Source organism: Ceratotherium simum, chromosome 28 (genome assembly GCF_057802395.1).
Source record: "Ceratotherium simum simum isolate JZ-2026a chromosome 28, ASM5780239v1, whole genome shotgun sequence".
Classification (NCBI taxonomy): Eukaryota; Metazoa; Chordata; class Mammalia; order Perissodactyla; family Rhinocerotidae; genus Ceratotherium; species Ceratotherium simum.
Window position 1 is genome coordinate 34,146,874 of NC_141927.1, and position 7,195 is coordinate 34,154,068.

A 7,195-nucleotide genomic window follows, 5' to 3' on the forward strand; every position below is an offset into this window, starting at 1 on the left:
ATCCTCACTAAAAAATGTATGTCCAAGACTCAGGGCAACTCAAATTCATGCCTCAACAAAAATTACAGATTATCACACATCATTGACCTTTAAGATTGCTCACAAACAACAAATCTGTGAATGCCAAGGGTGCACTGAATTCAATTAGGTGCTTAATGTCCACAACTAGTTCTCTATGTGGTCAGAACATGAACCTAACTTAAGTCTCTTGACACTCACTCCCTTGCTCCTCTCACTCCCAACATACTCACTGATGTTCTTTTAGAAGTTACAAGGTTCTGGGCCAGCCCCGTGGCTTAGCGGTTAAGTGTGCACGCTCCACCACTGGCGGCCCGGGGTTCGGATCCCCGGGCGCACACCGACGCACCGCTTCTCTGGCCATGCTGAGGCCGCGTCCCACATACAGCAACTAGAAGGATGTGCAGCTATGACATACAACTATCTACTGGGGCTTTGGGGAAAAAAAGGAAGAGGATTGGCAATAGATGTTAGCTCAGAGCCAGTCTCCCTCAGTAAAAAGAGGAGGATTAGCATGGATGTTAGCTCAGGGCTGATCTTCCTCACCAAAAAAAAAAAAAGAAGTTACAAGGTTCTTTTCTCTTCTGAAGATTCATAACGAGATTCCTGATAAAATAGCAAGAATTGAACACAGAGCACAGTGGGAAGAGGCTATTATCATAACAGACCATATTGTCAGAACTAAAAAGAAGGAGGTGAATGTGAGGAGGAAAACCTAGAAAATTCTTATCATGCCCCAATCTAAGAAGAAAAGTGAGTTTCACCCCTCTGCTGACTCTAGATGCCCTTATTAGTTCTAATGATCAGATTATCCATTAACCAATACAATAGATAACTGGGAACTATGGGATATTCATTCATTCATTCATCCATCCATTTATTCATTCAGCTAAGACTCATTGAGTGCCTACTGTGTGGCAGGCATTGTCCTAGGCACTAGGGACATTCTAGTAAAGGGAGACTTGACAATAAAGTAAATAGGTCAAATATGTTTTATGTCAAATGCTGACATGTGCTATGGAGAAGAAAATAGAGGCAAGGGCATTAGCAGTGTCAGGTGGGCATCACAGGGCGGACAAAGAAAGTTTCCTTGAGAAGGTAACATTTGAGCACAAGCACCCAGAGAATGGAAGCAGAAATAAGGAAAGAATGAAAGAAAGAATGAATGCAAAGTGAGTTGCCAGTAGCTCTTGGATAGCCTTCCAGGCCTGATTCCTAGGTCTTTTCCTTGAACCAAGAAGATAACAAGGACAGAGAGCTGGCAAGTTTCTCCTCCAAGGCAAAGAAATCACAAGGCTGGCAGAATCTGGCATTAGCAAGCTGAGATGGTAGCTAGCAAATTCTGCCTCTCGGGAAATAAATAACAGGGATAGAGGACCAGGGCCTCTCGCTTTCATAGAGGACCTTTAAATCCCTTTGATTCTTTCTCTCTCATATAGATATCACACACTACACACATGTGTTCACTCACATACACATGCACACACAGACACACATCCACACATCAGTTCCTAATAGAATATCTGACAAGACACTCCCTCACTGCTTTTGGAAGCTTTGAGGCAAACTCCCAGGACTTCTATGATTTCACCAGGTTACCTATGGGGTGAACCCATCAAGGCCAAGGAACTTGGTTAGGAGGTTGGGGGAAGAGCTATTTGAACACAAGCAGTATGAACCCAACCACTAAAACAGAAGCTAAAGAAGATAATCCTACCAAATTAGCTAGCAATTCTCAGAGATTTATCTGTTTCTGGAACTCAGCCAGGTCCCTCTGACGCCATTTAGGAAGGTTCAAGACACTGATGTGACTGTGAAATCCCACCTTTCACCCATCCTCTGAATCGACATGGGCCTCCTCTTCCATATTCTATGGAAAAAGCGTGGGTTTTGGAGACAGACAGACCTGGGTTCGAATCCCACCTCTGTGTTTTATACCAATTTGCTTTTTGGCTTAGTTTTCTTGATCCTTTTTTTTTTTTTCACTTCACAATCTCCTTCACCTACTGTATATTTCCTGGCAGAGATTTGGTTTTCTTGAGTATATTATTCTATTAGCCACTTCATGAGACCTCCTACGGGCATTCTGGAGTAACAGTGGATGGTCCCAAACTGTTTTCTAAGGGTTTTCTGTTTCCCTGTCTCATACGGCCTTTTAAAACCCTGTCATCCCAAGAAATTCAGCTCTGGCACAACTTGCATACCATGTTCAGCAAAATAGAAGTTTCAATCTTTCTGCTTCGCTATCCTAGCTAATGACATCCACCCTCAAGGCCATGTCAGGGTCTGAGATGGCTGTGGAGTTCTAGACATCACATCTGTGTTACAGGCCCGAAGGAGGAAAGGCAGAAGGACAAGAAGGGACCCTCCAAGCTGAATCAGCTCCCTTCAAGACGCCTTTCCAGAAGTCCTGCACAATACTTCCACTTACATCTCATTGGTTAGCACTTAGTGCCAAGGCCACATATCACTGCAGGACAGACAGCAATGTGCCTTGTTAAAAGTGAGGACCTGTTATTAAGGAGGAAGAGGAAAATAGATGCTTGGGTGGGCCACCAGTGGTCTCTGCCAAAATGCTGGATTCTACCATATGGGGACGTGGATGTGGGAGGTCACCCACAAGTGGATCCCACATAGAATGAGGGTCTCACACCCTCATGCTTTCAGGCCTGTGCACCACTGCTCATGCTTATCACTTGTCTGGAGGCTCCTCTGCCCTTTTTACATAACTCTACTCTTTTTTTTGAGACACAACTGATATGATACCTCCAGAAAATCTTCCTCATCCACCACCCAGTTCTACACCCCTCGCTCTCTGTTTTTGCCTATCACAGTGCTTTTCACACTTCTTGTAGCTCTGTCCTTACTGAGCTTGCCAGAGTAAGAACCAGAATAAGAACATATCCCTGTGCTATACTACGTGCTAGTCATTTATTTATTCCTATTATTTCTGGGGTTTTTTCTCTTTGTCTTTCTCACTGTCAATTTTCCATATTTTTCTTTCTCCCATTCCCTCACCATTTCCTTGGGCCTGCCAGGGGCATTGAAGGCAGGTCACCATTGAGTTCCATTGATGGCCCATAAGGTCAAAGAGTATCCTGATCTTGAATCTGTTATATTAAAGCTTCAAAGCCAAAAATGGATCGTTAATGGACCTTAAAAGTCAATACAGCCCCTAAGCTGTCTTAACTTACCCTTAGGAAATAGTTTATGTTCTAGGAGAATCTGGTCCAAACTATGCCATTTCAACGTCCTTGATCCTAAGAAAAGAAGAAATTCCCCATATAGGATACCATGACAAAGAGTGTGGCAGGGTACAAAAACACACTGCAGGCGAAGTCCATGTAGAGTTTATGAGTTGTGGGAGTTCTCATGTCACGTTGAGATGGCTTTTCCTAACTGAACCTTCAAGGGCACACTGCCATGGTCGGGGCAGATCACCAAGAATCTGGGAAGACTTCAGTCAGGAAAGAGCAGTTGGGACACCGGCCTTGCTTCCATAAGCCCTTTTGCACCCAAAGGTTAATGCTTGTCTCTGGGCTTCACATCTCGGAGGTGGCCTATGGCAGGGGTGGGGCAGGGGTGGTAAATGTGTGAATGAGCTTTCTAGGTGTTGGAGGGAGCTGCAAACATCCCGTGAAGAAAGGCCAAAAAGCATGAAGGAAATTCCCTGAGAGCAAGGCTGGAAGCAATGAAGGGCAAACCACTTCTTACAAGGCAAATTATCAAATTTTTTTTTCTTTTTTTTGAGGAGGACTAGCCCTGAGCTAACATCTGATGCCAATCCTCCCCTTTTTACTCGAGGAAGATTGGCCCTGAGCTAACATCTGTGGCCATCTTCCTCTACTTTATAGGGGACGCCGCCACAGCATGGCTTAACAAGCGGTGCGTAAGTGCACGCCCGGGATCCGAACCTGCGAACCCCGGGCCGCTGCAGTGGAGCGCGTGCACTTAACCACTTGCACCACCGGGCCGACCCCTAAATTATCAAATTTTATATCAATTTCTAGGTTTGTCTCCCTTTTAGTACATTCAATCCTTTCCTAAAGTCATTTTTAAATGTTCCTTGGTTGTCTTTGTGGGCTATACTCTAGGAAGGGAGAGGTTTCAGGTCAATACCTGGCCAAGGAGATAGTTTCTCCTTCCTCCTTCCCATCTCCCCAGGTCAAGGTAGTAGCTGAAATTACACTTGCTGAGGAGACAAGAAGTATTTACTTTTCCTAAGAAAAGAGATATTCAATGGTATAAGAAAAATAAAACAAAGTTGCCTGCCAAAGAACTAACTAGGATATGATGGAAAACACTTAACATTTTGAATCAGAAAACCTGGGTTTGGACCTCTGTCTTGCCACTTACTGAGTGACCCAGAACCAGCTACTTAACCTTCCTGAGCCTCAGTTTCCCCAACTATAAAAGAGAGATAATAAAATCCACTTCACTGTGATGTCATAAAGATTGAATGAGATTTTAAACTGTAAATATAAATAGAATGTCTTGTATTGGAGCACGTATCTATAAACGCTTTTTTGAACCTAAGACCCAGCAAAGACTCTTATGCTCCCTTGCTAAAGCTAGATATTTTTCCCTCTGTCTAGAATATCAGTCTCTTTTTCATCCATCATACAAGTTAGCTTACTACCCTTAAATACTTTGAGATATTGACATGATTTCACAAAACTACTGTCAATATATTTGTATTGAGTACCAAATACTAAAGCACTTTCCCAAGCATTAGGGAGGTACATAGTCAACTAAGTGAGGTTTACTATATTCAGGAGCTTACTGTTTATTTGGGGAGACAAAACTAAACCACTGGAGAGCGTCAGCAAACAACAGCCCTCATTCCAAGAATCGGGGGGCCAATGTGGGATTTCTGCCAAGTTGTTGAGTATGTCTATTCCACTTATATATTCAGAAACAGGGAGGAAAACTACAGGGAGGGTCCATGGGTCCACTAAGCCCTCTGTGAGATGGATTTATGCCAAAATTTCATTTATCACCTGATCACCAGAAGTTCCCACCTGGACTAGTGGATCACATTGGCATCTGGGGACCCAGTTACTAGTGTCAGTTCAGAACTGATTTGGTGTCTAGTAAATCCCTGAAAGGTGGGAAGATTTCCTTTCTCTCAGCATACAGTAAGCCTAGTAAATGTCCAAAGGCCCCTTTGAGGAAGGCTTGGAGGAATATTTACAGAATATAGTCATAGTAGGGTTGCATGTTCACCTTCAGGGGGGCCACCCTCCCCTTCAGTCAAGGGGCTCAGGCTCTGTGATCTGGCTTATGCCTGAACACTGGGTAAGAAGCCAAGACTCTCCTTTGGCCCCAATCAAATCAAGTTCCTGGATGTCAAATAAAGACCTGGATTGTTTCTGTGATATAGAGGAAGTAGTATTTTAGTAGACTGCCCATCTATTTCATTCCCAGGGACACAGTAATCAACTAGGCATGGCCAAAGAGTCCAGCAGGTCATTCTGTTTACCTCTTTGTTACTACTGTCCATTACAGTAACTGTGTCTACCTTGTCTCTAGCAATTAAGAGCTAGTCCCTGGCCACTAATTCTCCAGGATCCCCATGGAAATCATGGAGAACATCTAGTCGCTGCAGCTCTTCATGTATGCAGAAGAAAACACCATAATCCTTTTCAAAGATGGTGATGCTCTCATCAATAATATGTTTCCCAATTTTTCCCCTTAATAAAAGGAATGTCTTCTATAGCCTCCTGGGGGATATAGTTGGGGTAGAGAGGAATGGTATGCAGTTTGCACATGCTAAATCTATTCTCATATTCCTAGCCCATCAAACATTTGGAGTCAATCTTCTACATTATGCTTCATCATCACTGAATATAGGCCATTGTTGGGTCAAAGTTTCAGCCAACCAATCAGGTAAGCCAATTTTAGAGCCACTTCTAATATGAGATCCATCATCTCTGGGAAGTGCACCTATATAATGAATTTGGTTTGATCCGGTTTTATATTCTGTCCTCCTTGTTTTAATACCCTTAGAATCTATTCCCACGTTTCCCCAAAATTTATGCTGATATGAAATAACAACATGTTGCAGTAATTTGGGAGTAAAAGCTATTTTTTTCAGGTTAGACAGAGGCAACAGGGATGGGGGCTGGGAGGCTTAAGGAGAATAGGCATCCTTTGCAAGGCACCTGCTCTAAGTAAGGTTATCACTGAGTGTTTAAGAAAGAGAAAGCTGATCTCGTCTGCCCCATAAGAGTAGGCTGCTTCTTCTAACAAGCGAGGCTTGGAGAGACTTGGGAGTTCAAACCTCAGTTTCAAATAAGTCAACCCAGGTAGAAACTTGTTGTGTCTATGACTTCAACTTGTATCATAATTCTACAACCCACACAACTAAATTCCAAGTCTAATTTTCATCAAGATTTGCCTTGTACATGGAAAAAGATTCTTCTATGGTCACTATAAAAGCACTCTGGTTGTCTGAACTTTTGAGTTGAGAGTCTAAAAACCTTAATTTTTTATTGAGATATGTTTATTGACATATAACATTATATTAGCTTCAGGAGTACAACATAATGATTCTGTATTTATATATATCATGAAATGATCACCACAATAAGTCTAGTTAACATCCATCAGCATGCACAGTTACAATTTTTTTATTGTGATGAGAACTTTTAAGATGTACTCTCTTAGCAACTTTCGAACATATAGTACAGTATTATTAACTCTAGTCATCATGTTGTACATTACATCTCATGACATTTATTTTATAACTGGAAGTTTGTACCTTTTGACCACTTTCTCCCATTCTACCCATCTCCCACCCTTAAAAACCTGATCCTGTCATTGTCTATATGTGAGTTCTCCAGTGCAGTTGGAAGCAGCTATTCCACATCAAGGCTACTTGGTCCCCAAGACACTTGGTGTAGTAAGCTCTTTATCACAATCAACCATAGGTGACACTTGTATAGTATTACCACCGCATGCTATGGATTAGTAGTAACCCATTTGTTATTGGCAAGGAGTTCGACATTGTGTTCAAGGCTAGGAAAAAAAACAAACCAGGCCCAAACATTTTTGAGGATCTTTTTTTCTGTGACCACTTCCATTATGAAGTATTGTCACACCCAGTGTCCAATCAGGAAAATAGACCACAGTAGGCATACCAACAGAAAAAATTAATTGATTACACCAGTACTGG